Below are 23,728 nucleotides of genomic sequence, written 5' to 3' on the forward strand. Positions count from 1 at the left end.
TTTGTAATCACCGCATTGTAGAGGGAGGTGCTTCAGCGCAGGCACGTGGCGTCATGCCGTGGTGTTGCTTTGCAAATTTACACTGCCACCCATTGGCCTGGCGTGCATACTACAGTGTTTCCAGTAGATTTTGTCTTTGGACTGTGGGAGGAAGCTGGAGTCACTAGTTTGGAGAAAACCCATACTAACACAGGAAGAAAATGCAAACTCTGCACAGAAGGGCTTCCCCTCTCCCAGGTTCGAATTAGGAACTCTTGTTGAGAAGCGTCAATGCTAACCACTACAACACTGTGCCACCTACACAGTGTACTAGTGAACTCACGATGTGTTAGACAATTTATGCGTCAGCCAAAATAGAGAAGTTAAAAAGTTCAAACATATTTCACATGCAAGATATCTGTATGCTGCACACTGGCTAAGACAACATTAGGTGATGAAAACTGTGCTGCTGCGACTGACTGAAATGTCTGTACCTACGCTTCCCACACAAACCTTACTTCTCTATAGTTAAGTTCATTTTCTCCTTATTGAGTTTGTCGACCTTTTGCACTTATGTACATTGCACATACATCAACAAACAGATGACACGCTTTTGTGTCATACATCATACTCATTGTTTAGTGTTGTTGGCAGTAAATTAGTATTTTATTATAAGACGCACATTTAGTTACTTTTTGTACAGTCACACATTAGTTCGTCTTTAAATAGGTTTTTTTCTGATTGCTGCTGCTGCTGCAGGGAAATCTTGTCAGGCTGGAGCGATAGACCTTTTTCACAGCAGACATTTTGACATGTTATGGGACAAGCACAGGTGTATTTAATAACAATAATGATTGCTGCATTCCATTTAGTGAAGGTCCTGGTACTTTGCATGCTGGCTTACTTATTGGCACACTAAATGGAACTGAGCCATCATTAATGTTATCAGTTTCACCTGTGCTTTTCCTCCGATGACAATTTCTTTTTAAGTGATTTCTTTTTTGATTGTATTGTGCGTTGGTGGTGTTGTTTTAGTTAATTACCCAAGTATTTACTGATAGAACCAATGTTTTAAATGTTTAATTTTTGGTTAAATAAAACCCTCTCTTTGAGAATCCACCAGCGATTCCTCCTGCCTGCCAGCTCGGTCTCTCGCACCATGAGTACACTTCTTTTTCTTTTTGTTTGTATTATGTTTATTCATCACTCTTCCCTCATTACTCCTCCTGTTTTAGGGCAAAACACCTGAAGCTAACACACCCGGACAAGTGTCTCCACTGACTGCAGAGGCCGAACCCTGGTAAGATAGCAAACAAGCTAACATCATATACCTCAAATACCAATTTGTTACTTTAAATAATATCCTTATAATATTTTCTCTAAGGTTGGCATTGACAACATTATATGACTGAAAGACAGTGACAAGGGAACTGCTGAAGTCACAGATGAACCAGGAGCTACCCAGATGAACCGGCAGCACTGTTAACAAGCTAATGGCACCAAGTGAAAGGTAAGCACGATAAACCACTTCATAATAATATAATAATAATGATAAACTTTATTTATATAGCACCTTTCAAAACACAGTTACAGTGCTGTGCAATAAAACTAAACACAATTAAAACACAAGAATAAAACAAATACTATTTTTAACCAATGTAAGGCATCTTTGACTACCTTGAAAAGCACTCAAAAATTAAATGTAATATTATTGTTATTAATTATTGTCTATCCAGAAAGTGTGTACTGCAGGTTAATTTATTTTATGTCTCAATCAGAAAGCCAAAGTACTGTTGAGACATTAGCGTCACGGTTCTAGCATTAGCATTGGGTGGAAAGCAAAGCATCTGCTCCAGCTTTAGCATCAGGTTAGAGGTACAATATTTGGCCAGGGAGGGGCAGAGGGCTGTCTCTGCCTAGCCAGGCCTGACGCCTTAACCAGGCTTTTACAGTAGGAAGGAGTGAAGCACACCGAGGTTTACCGCCATGCTGGGATCACCAGTTTAATGGAGGCTCGCCCTAGCCCACATTCAAACCCTGCATCTCTTGGCTCCCTTCCTGCAGCTGGGGTATACTGGGGAGCGTTCCCATGGAAAAGCTGTTAAACTGGCCACGGTAGTGAGGATGAGGAACAAGTTTCCATCATGTTCTAACTAGCTACAAAGAGATTCACATATTGCACTGCCATATAGACTGCTCTACTGTTGGATAGTTCTATTAGTTGTGATGTCGTGGGCTTTAGTGGGCAGTTGGAGGTTTTGTCTGCATTTTCTTCCTGCCTTTTCCATTCTGGTGGCTACAGGTGTGCGCATTGTCAGGTCTGTTTCCTCCTGACGTTTTAGCTGACCTATGAGGGGTCTGAGCTTGTTTTTGCATCGTCTCCGTGTTGCTATGCAGACTGACTTTTCCGTTGGCTGGGTTTTACCAGTCATCCTTAAAGACAAGCCTGGTCCTGATTGTTCCGGATCGTACGGCGGAATCAAATTAGGGACTGGTAATGGCCATAAAGTCCATGTCTGAGGCATTATACGCAAGGGCGTGGGCCCACCTCACATTTCCCATCCGCATTTCCTTTCGTCCCCGTCTCTGAGCGGGATTGTCAGCTTTTTTTCATTACCGGCTAATCTGGAGGATTTGTAACTAAAACAACAAACAGATAAAAAAGCACAAATCAACGGGAGAGAGTGATGTTCCACAAATCAACTGTATGTTCATAATTGGCCAACTCATACATCATGCTTGTTCTTCCATGAGTGGGGCCCCATGCTTTGCAGTTGTTTATAAGTCTAATGTCTTATGCCACAGTGATTCAAGGTGCATGTCCTGCTGTTTTCTTCCCCCCCTGAAGATATGGGACTCCCACAGCATTTATCCTCTTAGCAATAGTAGCTAAAATACCAAAAGTCTCTGCATTAACTTTCTTCCTTATAATAACCACAGGCACTTCACAGATGATCTGTGTCACATTGTGGGTGCATTTGAAACTACTTAAATATGTAAACAGTAGCCACCACACAATAACTAATTACTAAGTGTAGACTGTGGCTATAGTTTGATTAGTTTTATCCTTATTTACCCTCTCCTGTTGGCATGTGAACACTGAATTATTGTTTGCATTACATAAGAATTATTAAAAAAAAAGCCAGCAACCAATTTTGAAATGTTTCCAGACTAATACTTGTGAAATATTGGAAGCACTCTTGTTATCATAACTTTTTATTTCATTTTTTCCCTTCCCTGCAGGACCCTTAGGCTCAGAAATTATTTTGTGGCATTTTGCTGGCACGGGGATAACGCGTAGATATCAATCTCGCGTTTCTAAAAATGTGTTCCACACTCCTTTGCTTGGCGTTTGATGTGTCAGATCAGCACCGTAATGACTACCTGGTTGCTCAACGCCTGTCAATCTCATTAAGGTCCTCACATATTCTGACTTGCATAATTTTCTTGGAAATTCAAGCAGATATCATCTCTGTTTATTTTGCCATAGCTGAGTCAGTATCTATGCTCTGATTGCCCAGTTTACACACCTTCCAAGATGCATTACAGCAGCAGCAGTGTGCCAACACTTATGCTGTAATCAAATATTCAGATCCTCCCAAGACAAAAGACTCATCTCTCAATAAGAAATATAAGCACAAAGGAGATGGGTCCCTTGTTTAAATAATTATTTTTTTGCAGTACTTTATTCCACTTATTTTAATTAATTAAATTGAGAGGAAATAAAAGGAAGAAAAATATACACCTATATATTTTTCCTTACCATTTCTGTGAGGAATTTGGAAAGTTTGGTCAAACTGTGGCTTAGTGGTTACATTGCTGCCTCATAGCAAGAATACCCTGGATCTGTATCTGATCTAGTTCTTCCCTTTTTTTTGAGTTTCTCCCCAGGTCTGCGCGTTTACTCCAAGCACTTTGGGTTCTTCCCACAGTCCCAAAAAAATTCAGATTAGGTAGATTTGAGGGTCAGTATGGCAAGGCATCTACATGTGCAACCTAATCACCAGAGTAAATCTTGGCATTGTGTGTTTCTGCAAACCACGGATATGAAACTTTTGTATGGCATTATGTAGCGAATATGTTTTGACAATGCTGTGGTCAATGTGTAGTTATGTTAAGGCCCAAAAACATGTTTTGGCTTAGATGAACCGGTTTGGTGCCTCAGTCACCGCTGGAAATGTTGTGAGCTGAAAAACAACTGGTTTTGTTATTTGCAGGTCTCAAACAGTGGTCTGCGGCTTGGCAGCAGTTTTACATAGATCTCACACCATTCACCATCCCCTCAACCTCCTGATGACAAAGTCAGTGGAGCGTCGCGGGGGGCTGGAGCCTACACCCTGGACAGACTATCGCAGGGCTAACGCATAGAGACAGACAACCATTCACACTAACACCTACGGACAGCCCAACCTGCATGTCTTTGGACTGTGGGAGGAAGCTGGAGTACCCGGAGAAAACCCACGCTGATACGGGGAGAACATGCAAACTCCGCACAGAAGGGCTCCCTTCTGAGATCAAACAAGGAACTCTTGCTGTGAGGTGACAGTGCTAAGCCCCGTATGAAACGTACAGATATTGGTGGTTTGTAGAAATGTAAAATGTCAACATTTTCTTCTGGCGACTGGGCTGAGGTGTGAATGCGCTCATCTGTCTGTATGTATTGGCCAATTAATGACCGTATGTGTGTCTTGCAAACTCTGCTCAGTAAGATACAATCTATATACAGTAGACATACCTGCTTCTCCTCTATCATTTAGTATTCTACTGAAGTTCGAAGAAATGACCTTGTTCTTACATAAATGCGTCTTCAGTTCTGATACATGCATCATAACCTACATGTAACACTGTGGATAACAGTAAAATCCGTAGTCATAACTGACTATAATTAGGGTATACACTGACAACAAAAGTGATGTCACTATTGTGTAAAATGGCCCCGCTCCGTGCTCTCTGTGGAAAGTTTCATTTTCCTACACAGCCATTTACATAAAGTGTAAGTCAGGTCATGTCTGCTTTCATTATTTTTGTTCCAGTGTGACATTGAGCTATGTGACATATTATAAAGACATTATCTTCTTCCATCCAAACACACAAGCCTACATTGTTTTTCTTATTCCTTCACCTAGTTCACAGCTGAACTCTTAATTCCACCAAATGTGTCTTTCTCATCAAGGAGATGTGTTATTAATGTCCAGTGACCGCACGCGTTGTGATAAATTCCTTTTTCATGTTTATCTGCTCAATGAGTCACAATGCTTTTTTAAGGCCTGACGTTCTAGATTTAATATGAGAATTTAAAAAACACTCCACTTAATTCAGAGCATGTTAACATGTGGCGAGCAGTCATATCCAGAGTGACTTTTAGTGACTGAGTGGTTTCAGCATCTCGCCGGAGGGCTTTTGGCCAGAACATACGGCTGTTTTTGCTATTGAACCCTTGTCCTTTACATGATGGGACGGTCACTGTAACCGCTAGGCCACCCTACCACCCTGAATAATCGTTATTAGGTTCTCCAAATAAGTCATATACTTGTGGAACGGAAGGGAAACCTTTCGGTGGACGTTGAGTGGGTGGTTGTAAAAGCAAGACTTCTTCACTTTATAAGACCTGAAGCTGCCCTCTCATCTGGGAGGAGCTTTTTCCTAAATTATTGCCATAATTTATCGCTGCACCAGCAGCTGGCGGCGGACATTGGAAGTGGACGTTCCTAAAACAGTGCAGCACCGGATGATGGTGTCAAGTACTGGAGCGGTCAGGTTCCCCTGGCATGTAATTAGCCATGAAGCAGTTTGGTGACAGCATTGCTCCTTTGTCACACTGAGCTAATATTAGCTTACTTTACCTCATTGGCAAGCATGTCACCTTTTCCTGAGTTTGCATTAGCATAAAGCCACTAGCGACTGTGTGTCCTGTAAAGTTATGAGGCTGAACTCTCACCTGCTTACTCACATCTGTGGACTAAACTATATTTGTCCTCTTCTGTTGCTCCTCTGTAAAATCTTTCCTTTTCAAAGCCTCACCGTCACTGCTACAAAACTGACAAGATCTGAGCGGTGATCAGACAGCTTGGCCATCGCACAGTAACCCAGTCTCCAAAAACTCTGCAGAGAAGCCATAGCTTCTGCCCTGCAGCTATTAATGTTGCAATTATGATGTGAAAAAACAGGTAGTGAAAATATTATCTCCTAAAGACCAAGGGGAACTTACTGAAAGACATCGGATGTGTTTTTTACGGCTCATTTAAAACTCTTGTCAGCATTGTCACTGCAGTGATAAATGATGTTTAACTGTTGTTTACGGGAGACTTTTTGGATGATTTGAGAACTTAATGTGTTCATCACAAATGTGCACAGCTAAGGTGAACCCTGGTCATGTATAACACTGAGAGTGGCTTGTTTTATTTAATTTAATGAATGGAAGACAATATATTTGCAAAGTTATTGAGACATTCAGCTGTAACTTGTCCATATTTCTTGCTCAAGCTCAAGTCTAGTGATTGTTAAATGCCTTTGTATGTCATCACAACCAAAAGTAATGTGAGCAATACAAAACCTGACATGTAAAAATATTAACATTGTTTCTCATTCTCAGTGCTCCCACTCAACATTACATGAAATGCATTTTAATGAAGTTATCAAAAGTAACGCAGTAGTTAGCCCCCAAAGTCCTTCAAAATGAAAATGTGAGTAAGCACTTGCAGCAGAGGAAATATTTTTGTCATAAATTTTCCCAATAGACAGGCTGCTGTCTGTATAGTTACAAGACATAGTACGGATACTAGATGTCCTCATGTAAACACATAAAGCATGAAGCTATCTTGCGTCAGATTGTGTTTTCCATACTACATTTATATAATCAATCTGTTACTCTTGTCTTGTTATGTTCATTGGAGACATAAAGCTGCTGCAATGGCTACATGCACTGTGTGTGTGTGTGTGTGTGTGTGTGTGTGTGTGTGTGTGTGTGTGTGTGCATACTGTATGCAAGTCTTCATGGGAAGCTGTCCTGGCCAAAATTGCAAACTTGGCTTATGTACTGTGATGAAGCACTTGCACATGAGTACACATGCAGACACATAAATACAAAAATACACAGGAAGTGGTAAAAAATATTAAAGTACTTACAAACACACAAACAAAGTCACCTGTAAAACACACTGCATCCAAAACCATCCGCCCCTTCCAAGTGCAGTTCCTCATATCAGATCTCCTTCAACCTATCCGTCACACTATAGTTGCGGCTGTGCCTCAAGGATCAGAGTGGGTCCGGTGTCCACTAATCTGCTCACGAAGCAGGTGCAGGCAGCCTGTGTGTCCCAAAAATTGCATTGCATGACTGTATTTCAGCCATTACAACCATGAAAACTCAAAATCGATTACCAGTATATTGATGGGGTGTCTGGACACTTGAAGAAAAACTGCTGCTCTTCACTGAAAGCAGCCAGTTGAGGTGGTTTATGTATGTAATTGTCAAACTGGCAGGGGAATCCTAACTAGAGCCAGGACATATTGGGGAAGGATTATATATTGTACTGTTTTAAAGTACCTGTGGACACGTGTGTTAATGTGTGTACATGGTGTGCTGTTACTCTGTGTATGCAGAGTTTTAGTAACGTGTGAAACTGTTTCCTCACTAGTTTTTTAGTATTAGGGTTAAGGTAGAGATTATGGTTAGGCATATTAAAGCAAGGGGAAGGTTTAGAGTCTGGGGAATAAATAGAGCACATCAAAGTCCCGACATGATCACAAGTTTGGGTGTGCACTGCTTGTTTTTGTGTGGTCTGTCTAATACTGTCTGTTTTGGCATGGATTTTGTTTATATGGCACCGTGCCTTGTATTCGCATGGTGCTTCACAAGCCTAATATAGACCTCTCAAGTGTGTGCATATTGTGCATATTTTTTGTAAGAGCATTGTCATGTCTGACTGCATCTGGTCTTGATGTATGCACACTGTTTACATGCATGAGGCAGAGGGAGCTTGTTTAAGCGCAAAGCCCTGTAAGCCCTAACCGAGCAGAGCTTGTGTGGCTGCTGCAATGAAGTGCTGTGTCAGCCGAGGTCCGCTAAACTACTCTTGGCAGTTGGCCAGGTTCTTCGAGTGTTCCTGCTGCCTTTGCCATGTTGTCTCCTGCCCTGCTGTATCCTCCCTGAGGGAGATTCTCCTCCTCCTCCTCCTCCTCCTCCTCCCTCTCCCCAGTCCTCCTCTTCTCTATCTCTGCCTCTGACTGACAGACCCGCCAGGCTGCACATTTACGCACTATCACCATTGTTCAGATACAAGTTGTAGTTATACAATACAAACACTTTTAAATGACCTCATTGGCAGAGTTAAAGCTCAGCCAGTGAGCCAAAAAACCTCAAATTTTCTGGTTAAGTAATGTCAGACTGGCGTCCAGGGAGAAATGCATGTGGGAGGGGAGGTTGCAAACCTGAAGCCTTAGGCTACCATTACAAAAATACATTCAGTACTAGCTTAGCTTGCTGACCTTCAGCTACTACTTCTTTCAAGATCACGAATGAATTGTAAAAGTAGTCACTGTCATTCACATATTCAATTCACTAACTGACTGTGGTTCTTTGTCTCCGCCTGCTGTGGTTTTGAGGTTTAACTCAACAAGTGAGATAATCTCTTGCTGCAGAGAAATATTTGTATAATTAAAACCCATCCCTCTTGTTCACCTCAATGAAAATCTCAGTCTGATTTAACAGATCTAAAGGATATTGAGCTCTAATAAACAGGTAAGAACTAATACTACTACTGCCACCACTATTAATGATAAATAATAATTTAGGAGTCATGAGTTTTGTACTCACTTATCGGCCACTATAGTAATACTGTTGTTCTAAATTTCATGCACCATATTCACTCATTTCGAGTTGAAGTCAGTTGGTCAACTGACTGAACAGGAAACACACAGCAAAGAAAAACATCCAAAGTTTTGATCCGCCTTTGATCCGCTGAAACACTTGATGAGGAGAGGCTCCTCGGAGGGCTTTCAAAGGTTATAGGAAACACGGTTGGAGACCTGGGCTCATCCTGTGTGATCTGTTTTGAGAGTCATCTGAGGTAGACCATTTGTTCTGGGTGGGGATGTTGATTTGAACTAAATTAAGGGCTGGAAACCCAATAGTGGTGCCTCGAGTAGGAAGAAACACCCCAAAGGCGTCTGACTAGTGCAATTTGGCACTGAATAAAAGGCTTGGTGTCATTAAAAGCAAGACTATTAGTTTAGATCATGTATTTCTGAACTGTTCTGCACAAACATCAATCTGCAGAGTATTGTTAAAGAGGAAATTATCACTACCAGAGTTTGGATTCATATCAGTACATAGTGGGTGAAGGAGTTTGCTGCACAGTTAGTCTCTGTTGTGGTGTCTTTTGACAGATGAATAGATGCATTGTATGATGCGTTGACATGCCACAGAAATTTCACTTGTTACTGTGTTGAAAGACATACACATTAGCAACCATGGTTCCAGGCCATTTATCAGGAACTTAAAGGATCAGTTAATGTGCAATCAGTTTAAATGAAAAAGGCCAGGATATCAAAATATGAATTCTAAAAGGCAGTGTCACCCCAAAATAAATCAGAGAAAAAGTGAACAATGTCACATAGTGGGAAAGGAAGATATCCAAAGGTCTTTGAAGGGAAAAGTTTTTAAAGTTCATCTAAAAAATATAGAGTACTGTCAGTCCTTTTATCAACCAAAGATCTAAGAAACTATCCTGTAAAGCATATCCTGCGACTGTGTAGTTTTCAGTCAAAAGGAAGTGAAAAAGAAAACAAGAAGTCAATAAAAGAGTTCAGATGATGTTTATCTAATTTTGGAACAATTTTTCTCATTTGTTCTTTGAATGCGAAAGTGGAAATTCAAACGCCGTCACTTTCCACAAAAACAAAATTAAACAAATAAGTTATGGAGAGGGATTCTGAGGGCATGGTGGCATTTTTTGCAGCTGAGGAGTCGGAGCATGAGTCAACAAGAACAATTAAGACTACAGAGCATCAAAAACAAACCAGCTGACACTGTTTGGAAGTTTGTGGCAAAGATAGGTTTGGATACAGGAAACATGCCACCTCTCCAAGTAAAATCCAAGCAACTTTCCTCTCAGTGGTTTGTTTTGTAGTCAGTTTCTAGGTCTAAGTGCCCTTAATTCCTCCCCACACTTTACATTACTTTTTCTTGAAAGGGGAGAATATGTGAGGGGTGGTTTGAAGAAAATTGCCAGGAGTCAGGTCGTGCACTGCAGTCTACCTGAGATTTTGATGTGCCCTTTCGTTAAGCATTTTGGCACACAGCTCCTGTTGTTGTGAATGAGTCACTGTAAATGTGGTTGTCTTTAATATGGGTGACACCTTTTCCTGTTTGTAGGATACACTCCTCTGTCTCCAGATTCTGGTAATTGGGTAATTTTCCACACTTGTTTTTAGTGAAGAAAAACGGCAACAGTTATAGGCAAGGAGGCAAGAAAAATGTCTAAGCTGTCACCGCTTAAACAGGGCCTGTTTTCAAATGCATTATAATGCAGCGAGATGGTAGTCACAGTTTACCGAACAATATATCAGTATGACACTTAAGTGAGTTTTCAGTGAAATTCACATAAATACATAATCAGCCTGTTAATCATTGGTACTGTTTCAGACATGTCCAGCTGCACTCATTGAGGCTCCATATTTATTGCACAATATTGGATTTTCTGGCTTCAATGAAGTGATGATGATGCAAACTGTAAACCCAACTCCAGTCATCCAAAAGTCCCTTACCTATGTGTGATGTCACAAATGTGATTCATTTTTTTCCTGAAAGTTTATGGTAGTGGTTCCCAGCCTTTTTGCCGCTTTATTTACAAAGGCAAGGCGATGTAGTTCCTTGACACAAGTCGCATATTGTTGGCAGCTTAAGTAGAGACGATGGTTCCTTCTTGGATTGCCTCAATTACCTGGAAAAGCACAAATACGTATTCATGGTAAAGCATAATGGTTTGGGAGTGGTCAGAAAAAAATGCTTTTTTTTGTGTTGCAGAAATGTGTATTTCCCCTCATTTCTGACTATATCTTGTTTGGATGGATAGATGGAGGGATGGATGCACGAGCGGACAGATGAACAGATTGACTGATACAAAGATAGATAGATCCCCAACAGTGAAACGTGCAAATTGCCCATCTTGCCACAGCACACCATTCCATGAAAACACAAGACCTTCACAATATGGCATCGTTAACATCCTGAGATTCTGCTGACCAAATTTGAGATGGATCTGTTGAATCCTCAGGGAGGAGATTCAAACTTCCATACCTTTAAAGTGTCTAAAATGGCAAGTTTTCACATAACCTATGACATCATTGTTTAAGGTATAGACCATTGATGAGTTAGAGTTACATTAGTTGGAGGGTTATACCAATCAAGTTTGAAACAAATCTGACAAACCCTCTGGGATAAGTTCAAAAAAGTTTGCAGAAAATACATGAACAATACACAAATTTCAAAATGGCTGACATCAGGTTGGGCAGAGCTAATGAAAGCCATTGAGAAATATGCCTGAAATGATGAGAGTAATGTGGGTATCATATTGCAGTGACATGCAATCATTGCATCCTTCAAGATGTTTCCAGCATCCCGATCCCAGGTTGAAAACCATTGGCTGATGAGTATTATCAATTAAATCCAAGTTTTGACTGATATTAATGTGACAAAATAAAGTAGGAGTTTCAAATTTGGTTGAACTACTCCTTTAAGTCTCAGCTTCATAAAAGCTGCAGGTAGCAGCTATGGTCAACTACAGATGTTTCCCAACCTTAGATGTACTTACATTTTAATATATTATGATCAACCTTTCGCTAGCCCATAATTAAAGTGATCGGGAAAGAAGGACTATAAATTTGTTATTCAAGAAAGAGGCTATTTTAGGAGAGGAAATGTTAGTGCGCCTCTGCAAATCAGCACGTATTCAGCCACCGCACTCTTGGATGAATATGCCAGCCTGCATCACTTCAGTTGACTCAGTGCCTGTCGCAAAGAAATCGAACTCTCTGGTCCCGCCCTCCTTGGTGAACCACAACCTTTAGGCAGGAAAACGGACAGCAGGAAAAAGCTCATCAAACTGCTCTTAACATCTTTGGAAACTGTTACTCAGACAATGATATTAGACTAATCCGACTTCACCGTCATCCGGCACATAACCATGCAGCTTACCAGACAGCTTCAGCACTCGTTCTGTGATGACATGGCTGCGTCAGGTTCAAATCATCTGCTGTGACACTAACCATACTTGGCACCATGACTTAAGTGAAACTGGTGTGACTACCACAAGGTCTAGCCACAAGAGGCTAGCCCGACTGGCATGAGCTTAATCGCTACCATATGTGTGTAATCACAAAACGTGTAGCTGCACTCTGGTTTCATGAGCATATGGTTATGGCAGCGATGATGATATAACATGCTGAAAGAAATGCACTTCATTTGGTTTTTGTGTCTGTTTGTGCTCATCTGGTTAAAAGTTCAAGTGGTAATCCACAAGATCCTTATTTTGTCATTCTGGCAGCGCATTTGGTGTGAAGCGTTCATTGCTGTGGTGTTCCTGCACTGTACTCCCCAGAGTTCACTTGTCAATCAATGCGGCTTTTGCTATGATGTCTTTTCCTTGGATTTTATGTTGATGCCAGTGTATCTTCTGTAGGTGGCTATAGGTCTTTAGACCGCAAGTCTTCCTCTGTTTATTTTAAAGAAAGAATACTGCTGCTGAAGTTTTTTTATTCCCACTAATCTACCAGGCAACAAATCAAAATGCTTTTTGAACCTGGATGAATCACTATACTGCCATATCCACTAGCAACACAGATCAGACAAATGGAAATCTTTCTGGAACAAAGAGTTGCACGTTTGGCAAAGATTTTATACTCTCCCATAGTTTTTAAAAATGTTTTATTAACACTTATTTTTTATTGCAACATATACAGATAAACAGAGGCAGCTGATTTCTGATTTACATTTAACCATTTAGCCCATCTATCCACCCCACCCCTTTCCCTTCCACCAACCAACATGCAAGTAATACCCACAGACAGAGCATCTTTATATAGACAGCAGATCCTTCAAATTAGATAGTTCTCATTAAAATTGTGCTTGGACGTGCATCATTAACTCTTGCTAATGGCAGTTCCAGGTAAGAAATGTCCAAAAAGCTCCAGAGGCAATGAATACTTCAGATATCATGAGGGGGTTTCCAATGCTGGACTAAGATCTTCTTAGCTCCAGTCAGGCCAGCCAGATTTTGCAAGTTCTATCCATAAGCGGAAAGGTGGGAATCATCATTTAGAGCATGTACAGCAGGATCCACTGGTTATTGCATCCCTGTTAGTTCAGAAATTATACTTATAACCTTCCCCCAAAAACCAAAAACCCCTGGACATTCCCGTACAACATGTACAGAAGAGCCAACAGTTCCCTGGGGGAAAAATGAGCAATAAGGTTCAGGTACCAGTCCCATTTGATGTCTTATTCTATGCATTAGATATGCTCTCTGACAGAACTTCAAGTGTGTAAACTGGTGTTTTGGGTTTTCTGAGGTCCCACGCTTTCATTCCCAATGTAGGCATATATTTTTGCTCCGTCTTGGAGCATTCTGTATCCAACTTAGAATAGGATGTTCTTTTAAATCTCCTAGGGGTTTTTTCCAAAGGTTTTCATTGTTCAGAACAGAATGCAACAAAGGCTAACTGAGGGTAGTCTGATAATAAGACAGAATTTCACTATGCTGTCTAGAATTGAGCTCCTCTTAGCCATTTTCTATTTAGCATTGCTTGTTATTTAACTTTAAACAGTAAGCACCAATGTCTCCCCATGCAATTTTCAGGTAACACAGAATGTGTTGGCCTTATGGCTCCTCACTAACATGGGTGGATGACAAAATGTGTGTCATGCAACCACATAGATGCATAGAATAAAACAGAGGTATAAATAGAAGTATAAATTCAGATGTCTGGAGCCAGACTAGACTGAAATCTGACTCAAAAATGACAAAGCATTCTTTGAAACTTGGTGTTGTTTGGTGGATCGTAGATACTGATCTCTATCCAGGTAGCCCTAATTGCTGACAAATACCACAGGTCTGAAAAATGAAGCGTAAATGATGAATGTGCATGCCGTTTACTTTCAGGAAACTATTATCATTATCAAAGCATATCCATCTTCCTTTTAACAGCTAATACCAAATGAAAGTCAACCAAGCTTCCGATTTGTAGGGCGACAATTTGCACACCCTGCAGGCAAAGAAAACTCAAAGATCAGACTGTCACCATTTCTCATGTCTCATCAAAACCGCTGAGTCAAGATGGATCATTTGTTTTTCTACTGGCGTGCTGCAACAGTCCCTCAGTGAAGGGCAACACAGAAATCCCGTAGCATACTGGCTGAAGATCAACTTTTTTTCCCCCACTGGATTCTTTGGGCCCATTTCGAGGTGGTCTCCGATTATGGTTGGAGTCCCCCCTCCCACCCATCGCCCCTCCTTGTAGTTCAGTTGAAACGTCTCTGTTTTGTATCAGCTTGGTTTTCCATATACCTGTTTTTGTGCAGCTGTGTTGCCCTCTGTGGAACCTGGTACACTGTGGGCTCTGTGCTAATGTGCTTCAGAGAACTGTGCTCAACTCTAATTATGCTCGCACAAATACACACACGTGCGCACACACACGCGCACACACACATACAGTAGCAGTAGCAATGGTGGGGAAAGAGTATGCCTGGACAAACCTTTTGGGACACTGGTCACCCAGTTGGATAACGATCCTCGATTCGAACGATTCCATTATCAAATCCAAAAAGTTATGTGTCACTTTATAAAAATTACAAAATCAGAAGAAGTTTAATATTAAATTGAATGTTACTTTCAAAGGCATGGTGGTACAGTGGTTAGCATTGTTGCCTCACAGCAAGGGGTTCCTGGTTCAAACACAGGGTGGAGGGTTCAAATCCTGGGTAGGGGGAGCCCCTCTGTGGAGAGTTTGCATGTTCTTCCCGTGTCAGTGTGGGTTTTCTGCGGTTACTCCAGCTTCCTCCCACAGTCCAAAGACATGCAGGTTAATTACAGACTCTAAATTGCCCGTAGGTGTGAATGTGAGCGTGAATGGTTGTCTGTCTCTATGTGTCAGCCCTGCGATAGTTTGGCGACCTGTCCAAGGGTGTACCCTGGCTCTTGCCCTACGTCAGGTGGGATAGGCTCCAGCCCCCCCCTTGGCATTCTCTCGATGAGCTTCAAGAGGTAGTCACCTGAAATGGTTTTCCAACAGTCTTGAAGGAGTTCCCAGAGGTGTTTAGCACTTGTTGGCCCCTTTGCCTTCACTCTGCGGTCCAGCTCACCCCAAACCATCTCGATTGGGTTCAGGTCCGGTGACTGTGGAGGCCAGGTCATCTGCCGCAGCACTCCATCACTCTCCTTCTTGGTCAAATAGCCCTTACACAGCCTGGAGGTGTGTTTGGGGTCATTGTCCTGTTGAAAAATAAATGATCGTCCAACTAAACGCAAACCGGATGGGATGGCATGTCGCTGCAGGATGCTGTGGTAGCCATGCTGGTTCAGTGTGCCTTCAATTTTGAATAAATCCCCAACAGTCTCACCAGCAAAACACCCCCACACCATCACACCTCCTCCTCCATGCTTCACAGTGGGAACCAGGCATGTGGAATCCATCCGTTCACCTTTTCTGCGTCTCACAAAGACACGGCAGTTGGAACCAAAGATCTCAAATTTGGACTCATCAGACCAAAGCACAGATTTCCACTGGTCTAATGTCCATTCCTTGTGTTTCTTGGCCCAAACAAATCTCTTCTGCTTGTTGCCTCTCCTTAGCAGTGGTTTCCTAGCAGCTATTTGACCATGAAGGCCTGATTCGCGCAGTCTCCTCTTAACAGTTGTTCTAGAGATGGGTCTGCTGCTAGAACTCTGGGTGGCATTCATCCGGTCTCTGATCTGAGCTGCTGTTAACTTGCGATTTCTGAGGCTGGTGACTCGGATGAACTTATCCTCAGAAGCAGAGGTGACTCTTGGTCTTCCTTTCCTGGGTCGGTCCTCATGTGTGCCAGTTTCCTTGTAGCGCTTGATGGTTTTTGCGACTCCACTTGGGGACACATTTAAAGTTTTTGCAATTTTCCGGACTGACTGACCTTCATTTCTTAAAGTAATGATGGCCACTCGTTTTTCTTTAGTTAGCTGATTGGTTCTTGCCATAATATGAATTTTAACAGTTGTCCAATAGGGCTGTCGGCTGTGTATTAACCTGACTTCTGCACAACACAACTGATGGTCCCAACCCCACTGATAAAGCAAGAAATTCCACTAATTAACCCTGATAAGGCACACCTGTGAAGTGGAAACCATTTCAGGTGACTACCTCTTGAAGCTCATGGAGAGAATGCCAAGAGTGTGCAAAGCAGTAATCAGAGCAAAGGGTGGCTATTTTGAAGAAACTAGAATATAAAACATGTTTTCAGTTATTTCACCTTTTTTTGTTAAGTACATAACTCCACATGTGTTCATTCATAGTTTTGATGCCTTCAGTGAGAATCTACAATGTAAATAGTCATGAAAATAAAGAAAACGCATTGAATGAGAAGGTGTGTCCAAACTTTTGGCCTGTACTGTACCTTTAGCCAAGCTGTGGCGCCTGCAGCAAGTCACTCTGGATTCCGAAATTAAATTCTGAAATCTGAAAAACTATATAATCCTGATTGATATTTTGCTCTGTATTGAACAGCTTAAGGAAATATTAACTGATAAAATGATGCAAAAATGATGATGACCACTACTTCCCTTATAGTTGATCACATTGTCATAGTTGTGGGGAACTTACATAGTCCTGAGGGAAAGTGACAAGGTTAACGTGACTCAAAGATAAGTGGGTGCTTTCTCACTGGGAGTGGCAAGGATTTCATTTCACAAAACAAAGGACATGAGTGGTGTTCCTGTTAGGTCTTAAATGAAGCATGATTGGAGGGAAATGTCAGCATGAGGGACTTCCTGTACAGTAAACCCTATTGCTAAATATTGTATCATACTCATTACGTTCAAGGATATCATTGTTTTGTCTCTGAGGAAACAGCTGTGTATAAAAAAGAATATAAAATCATTACTGACTCTTATCTCTGAAGGTTATATATTTTAAGTCACATGTGATTTCCAGTTAGCTTCAGACTTTATGAGTGCCGTCCTGTTTATTGTCATGGAAGCAGAAATCAATGTTGATGTTGGTTTCTGCCCCTAATTTAGAATTCAACTTACCAAGATACCAAGCTGACCTTCTGTTATTTTTGGGCACTGCGGTTATTAAGGGTGCATTTGGGCTCGCAGTTGGACGTCTTGTAACACAGCCTGCTCAGCAGTGCCTGAGTGACAGTGAATCATTTGGGTTTCCCTCCTTGAAAGATAAAGGGCAGGAAAAACTCCACCAAATCCTTACAAATCAGGAACCTCAACAATGTTTAGGAGGTGGAGAACCACGGGACTCCTGGACAACTCCCATCCAAAAGAGTGGCCCTTTTCCTTTTCCTGCCCCACCTTCTTTTACTTAATTTTTGCCTCTTTAGATACTCTCCTCTTGACTGTCAGTGATGATGTCTGCCAGATTGTGTGGTGACACTTCATTTCATACATCACTAAAAAAATAAAATCTTTTCTATGTCTCACTGGCACACCCCAAAAAAAGCATTATTTTCAGGTTTGTCCCATGTAAAATTTTCTCCACAAGTCTCCAAACAAGAGCTGAGCTAATTCCCCAATTTTTCTACACCTATCTATTCATATAGGAAACATGGAAAACATATAAGAATACACCAAAAGCAAAACTCTGTGGAGCTCAGCTCTCAATTAGTAACAGGAACCAGGGGAATTTGTAACAGTGACAACCTCTGCTTCATTTTCCCTGGTGGCCTTGTTGGATAGGGGTCTGCATTCAGAGTCAATTTAATCCTATCAAAATAAACTTTGGAGAGTGCTCTGACTTCTACAGCACCTGCAGAATTGTAGGTATGACTGCTCCAGCCATTCCAGATGAGGTTTTAATTGTCTCAAACTAACCACCACCCATGTGCAGTGTACACATTGTTTCATTTTTGGGCTTGAACACATGTTTACATGTCAAACCACTGAAAAAGTTATACAAATTGTCATGTACACAAACCACATTTGAGAAGAAATAAAATTCATATCAACACTTTCTCCATTACAGAATCTTGTACGGAGAATGAAGCTCAACTCTGTGAAATTGGCTAAACCCTGGGGGGAAAAAAGTACACATCCGCAGCATGAGGCAGCATGACAGGGCATAACGAAAGTTCTTTCGGCTTCAAAATGCCACCAAACCATAAAAACAAAGCACTTGTCATTAAAACAAATGACCTGCACAGATATAGTCTATAAAAATCTGAATAGTAATTTTATTGGACACTCAGTCGGAATTCAACCTGTGGGTTTGTGTCGTAATATATGAATGCTATTACTCGTCCAGTTGCTTCATGTGGAAATAGATTCAGGCACTGGAATAACGAACTGGACTATTCAAGATAGAATCTGTCTAAGAGATGAGATATTTTAATGGAATAAGAGGGAGGGGTGCAGCTCTAACTAACCTGCCTGTGGTGATTTTTGACTCCATGAGATAAGCCAAGGAGACATAATGTTTTTCCTCCCCTCCCTATGAATGCAGCATAATAGCCAATATTCACTTGGAGGCCATTCGACTTCTGCGGCTTGACACTGAATATTGGAAAAGCAATGAAATGGAGGGTTTGCAAATCACATCATAATGGCCATTATTTGATCTAAGTTGCAGATGCTGCATACTTTTTGCCTTTAAACATTACATTACACAATTGTAATCTCATACTGTACGTGTAACATCTTATCTTACCTGTTTAGTTAAATTAATCGCATAAAGAGAGAGTTCCCCCCAAAATCAAAAATACATATTTTCCCTCTTACCTGTAATGCTGTTTGTTCATCTAGATTGTTCTGGTGTGAGTTGACGAGTGTTGCAGATGTCCACTGCAGAGATGTTTGCCTTCTCTTGAATATAATGGAACTAGATGGCACTCAGCTTGTGGTGCTCAAAACGCCAAAATATATATTTGAAAAACTCAGCAGCAATGTCTCTGTCCAAATATCATGGCCTGCTTACTCAAGATAATCCACAGACCCTGTTGTGAGAAGTTTCATGTAGGAACTATGTTCCTTCTACTGAACTCCACTTGCCAAGTGTTTGACGGTGCAGAAGGAAGCACGTAGCTAATGCTAGCTCCCGTAGCATCACTGAGCTAGTTCAGGACTTGGACACACCAAGCAGATGGTCAGCTGTTGGTCTGTCACCATTGGCACTAGTCGGCCCCTGTTGCCTCTTTGTTGGATCGGTATCAGTGATGGTGGAGCCTATCGGTGAATGAGTTCATTCTGATTGGCAGTTGGCAATTTTTTTAGCCATTGAGCTCTTTAGCAGATGTGCTAACTGGCTAACAAGCATCTTAAATCCGTCCTGTCGGTCTTCCGGTTTCCCTTTTTGAAATGACGAATACAGACTACTGCCTCCTGGTGCTATGGAGGGTCTTTTACTTTCATGCAGGTGCAGAGTTAGCCATTGGCTGTAGTCTTTGAGATGTGTTTAAGTGCAACATTTTGGCTAAGACAAAGGCGATGTAAGGCAACATGGGGCAATGCAACAGTCAGCCACTGTAGCCACTAGTTCTTAGATGTTGGTTTGGTGTATCTGAGCCTTAACGTCATAGCTCAGCTGAGGTGGAAGCCATCAATATTTGCATCTGACTTCTTTACAATTATGAGCCTCTCCTCCACAAGTAGATACAGGCTTTCATCAGGGCGATTGATGATGCAGTTGTTTAGTGTGGCTTGGTAGAAACAAAACACTTCCTAGTTGCCTATTTGACAACTTAAGACAAGAAGAGCAGATCAACATACCTGAAAAAGGAAGCAAATACCCAGTTAGAAAAAGTAAATAGTTAAAATGGTTTTATGCCTCAGCATGGCAGACTGCAACTGCACTGCAATAAATGTGTTTTAAGCAACAATTAAATATCTTTGTCACTAACAGGGTCATGTTCTAGAGCTATTGAAACACAGCATGCCTTGATATGTGCATGTGCTAGAGAACATAAAAACCTCCCTATCTGAGTGTTGCCACACAAATCTTGTTTAGCACTTGGCCAACATTATTAACATGTAACTGCAATAGTAGCATCTACTGTATCATTTGTTCTACGTTTTAAAAACATCTAATTATGATCATTGTTTTTATCCCTTAAAGAGGAGAGAGTTTAAAAGGAGGGGTTGGAGGGGGGTCTCAGCCGACTGGTGAATTAGCTGGAAATTTCTATTGCTTTCTTTGGCGGAGGACCACTTCCTCTAGCAGTGTGTGTGCTGTGTCCCAGGTGTGCTGTTCTCGACCTCAGAGCTCCGTATTAAAACACATGCGGCAGACCGCACTGGGCAACAGTCACCAGCCACTTAAAACTTCACTCAGGCTCATTGCTTTTTGGTTTGTCGCTCTGATTGTGTTCAGAGGGAATATCTCTCACATCAGTCAGCTGGTGTTGTTGTTAACACTGAACTGCACTGATTGTTTAAAGCTTCTCATACAACTGTGTTATAGTCTTCAAGAGGTACATTTAAGTATGCTATCTTGTCAACTTGTCAACTTATAATAACTTTTTATCACTGTTATTCTCGCTTACCATACCTCTGTGTCACCAGTTACAATTACCATATTAATTTGGGAGGTGTGACTATAATCTTTGCACTACTCATTATTGGTGGTGAACTGATGCATGCTCCAGTTTTTCTAATTCAGTTTGTGGGTAAGCTTTAACTTTAGTTTATGCTCTAAGTGAATAAGAGTATAAGCTAAAATCTATAATATGTACATCATGCACGTGTAGGTATGTAAGTGTGGTATCAATAGGCCTTGGCAATTAAATATTTCAATAACAACTCCATAGTATGTTTTAATGCTTATTACGCAACCAATCAAAACTGAAAATCTGATCAGATTTTCCCCTTTGGAAGGCATGTGCTTTGGCTCTAGACGTTTGCTCTCTAGAGTTGGAGGCTTAGATGCAGGAGCAGTGTTGCCAATGGATACTCCCCTTGTTATCTCAAATCCAGATTTCAGTTTTACATAGAGGAAGTTAATTGGCATTACCCTGGTCACTCAAAATCAAGATTTGCCCTTCCTGTTGATGTAATGTGCTCCACTGGGAATGAGCCAAAAGTGGCAGTCTGACAAAGGAAGTCATTCGTATTCTGTAGATCCCACACAGCACTGAGTACAAAATAGACAAACTAAGATGTGCTGTATCTTTAGATTGTGAACCAACTTGTCCTTGTCTTGCAACTGAAGCTTTTAGAATATTGGCTGCCTCTATATCTACTGACTCTAAATATATAAAGCCTTTGAAATGTTAGCAAATCTATATTGTTTTAAAAAGAGAATGGTAGTATCATTACGAGTTTAACTTCATTTTCCATATATGATGGCTCATGTGCTTTGCAATGTTGGGAGTGTGTGCTAACTTTCATGTTGAGGGTTTAAATAGCTATACAGTATGTGGCTGCTTGTTTTACGGGTACAATATGTCTAGAAATACCTCTCCACTGTTGTCAATGCCACTGTTCAATATGTACAAGTATGACAAACATGTCTAAACTGATCATTCAAATAAGGATTGTGTATGATTATTTAGGAGCATTGATGAAGGAACACAATGCACCATCCCAACCCAAACAGCGCGCCTCTGTTTATGGTTACCATTCCTGCCGTCTACTGAGTAACTAATGACTCACCAATGTGGCTCAAGATGTGGCGTACTTCAACAGCAAACGTAAACCTATGAGATAATCAAACCTCCGGCTCACCATGGAACCAATGGAGGTGTGGCTTTGGGCAGACCTACTTTGTTTTGGAATCCCAAATTGTTATTTGTCTCATCTTTCCTTGGCCGCTGTCAACTGCCAAAACATGGCAGACGTCCGTAATGTAAAACAGACCGAGGCTCTCCCCTTGGCGACCCTTCTAGGAATTCCCCTCGAAGCTTCCGTTCCTGTCACTTGTCGTTGATGCGATGGGTAGAGGAGAAATGGCCAAGTGCCTGGGTACCACAAGCAAGCAGAGTTCCAGCACATGAAGTGCTTTGGTTTTTGCATTAGGCTGCAGCAATAAAGTCGAGCTGGGGCTGCTTAAAGTTCTTATCTTGGGGTTTAAGGTCTGCTGTTGGCCCGGCCAACAGGAAGGGAATGGTGACACAAATTCCCTGCTCATACTCCCATGACGACAGTCTCTGTGCTTGCCATTACACTGAACACTGCCCGTTTCCTTCCCCACAAAACTGGAAGAAAGGTTGAAGTGCTATTTTTACTTCAAGCCTTAGTGGAGCTTTGCACTAGAAGGGCCACATATATCAGGGACCAGCAGTCATTAGGAAAGGAAGTGTGTGTTTTTGCATGGTTGAAGAACACTTTATCACGGCTAATGCAGTAGTATGCATCATGACCAGTACACCAAGCCCTCAAACTGTGATGGCAATCAGCATTTGATGACACAGTGACCTCAGATGTCTCTTAAAGTGAACCAGAGCAGTGGCCACAGTCTTACGGTGTAACCAGCCATTCTGTTGGCTGCATTACAGTATAAGCACCTGCTATATTATTAGCATGGCATTTATTTAAAAAGCTGTCAAATTAGAGTGTGAGGTCACTTTGCTGGATGTATTTGACTGCAGCACAGCTACGTTTTAACTCAGCTTCATAAAGCTTACGAGTTAGAGCAACAGTTGCTGCCATTACCATTAGCATGAAGACAGGTACAGCTCAGTCTTGTAATTACTTACAATGTATCAGCTGTGATTTAAAACATGAAACAACTGAGAAGAGACAGCAGGTGAATGATGTGACCATAATATACTTGTAAAGTCTGACAAAGTTACTCAATTTTCAACAGAGGTTCCAAAACAATCTGTTTTGGTTAGCTTACTTAAAAACTCACCACTTTTATGTCTACATTTAGACAAGTGAATGGAAATCCTATCATTTACATCTAATAGACTCGGTGACATCAAGAGAGTGTTTTGAGGTCACTCTGACCTGTAGACTTTGAGATATTATTCACATGTTAACGTTAATACTAGAATGCATGTTTTTTTTCTTCCCATGACCAGAAATTGTAATGGTAATAATAATAATCATCATCATCAGAATTCTTCTTACTATTATTATTATTAGTAGTAGTAGTAGTGGTGGTAGAAGTAGCAGTAGTACTACTATAAAGAAAGACTAAACATAAAAGGTTTAACTTGCACTGATTTATGTAAATGCCGATAAACATGTTTTCTGCCAACTATGACAGGATGTTGCTCCATACACAAACATTATATGTAGACCTACATTTGTGCAAACACAACTGAAAACACACTTTCTAAACTGGCAACTATTACGTATTGAGTAGTTTGGTCTGGGAAGTAATGCGGTGTTGTCATACTCCAAATTTCATCTGCTTACTAATAACATTGCATGTTGTAAACAGATGTGACAGATGATATATACAGTGTCTAAACAAATTATTATGAAATATAGGTAAGCCTGTTGTTTCCCTAGGCAACTGATTTACCCAAACTAAACCTTTAAACAAGTCAGATGTGAAAAAGTGACATCAGATGGAATGATATGTAATGTCACATTTGTTGCAGGATCATTTG

The 23,728-nt window shown here is 41.1% G+C and overlaps 1 long non-coding RNA gene across 1 annotated transcript; it reads left to right on the forward strand.

Annotated features, from left to right (window-relative positions):
• The first annotated feature begins 1,213 nt into the window (after window positions 1–1,213).
• On the forward strand, window positions 1,214–5,168 carry LOC117253734 (uncharacterized). Its single transcript, XR_004501421.2, has 3 exons — window positions 1,214–1,279; window positions 1,364–1,489; window positions 4,197–5,168. It is a non-coding gene; the product is annotated as an uncharacterized LOC117253734 (long non-coding RNA).
• Window positions 5,169–23,728: the final 18,560 nt, after the last annotated feature.

Source organism: Epinephelus lanceolatus, chromosome 6 (genome assembly GCF_041903045.1).
Source record: "Epinephelus lanceolatus isolate andai-2023 chromosome 6, ASM4190304v1, whole genome shotgun sequence".
NCBI lineage: Eukaryota > Metazoa > Chordata > Actinopteri > Perciformes > Serranidae > Epinephelus > Epinephelus lanceolatus.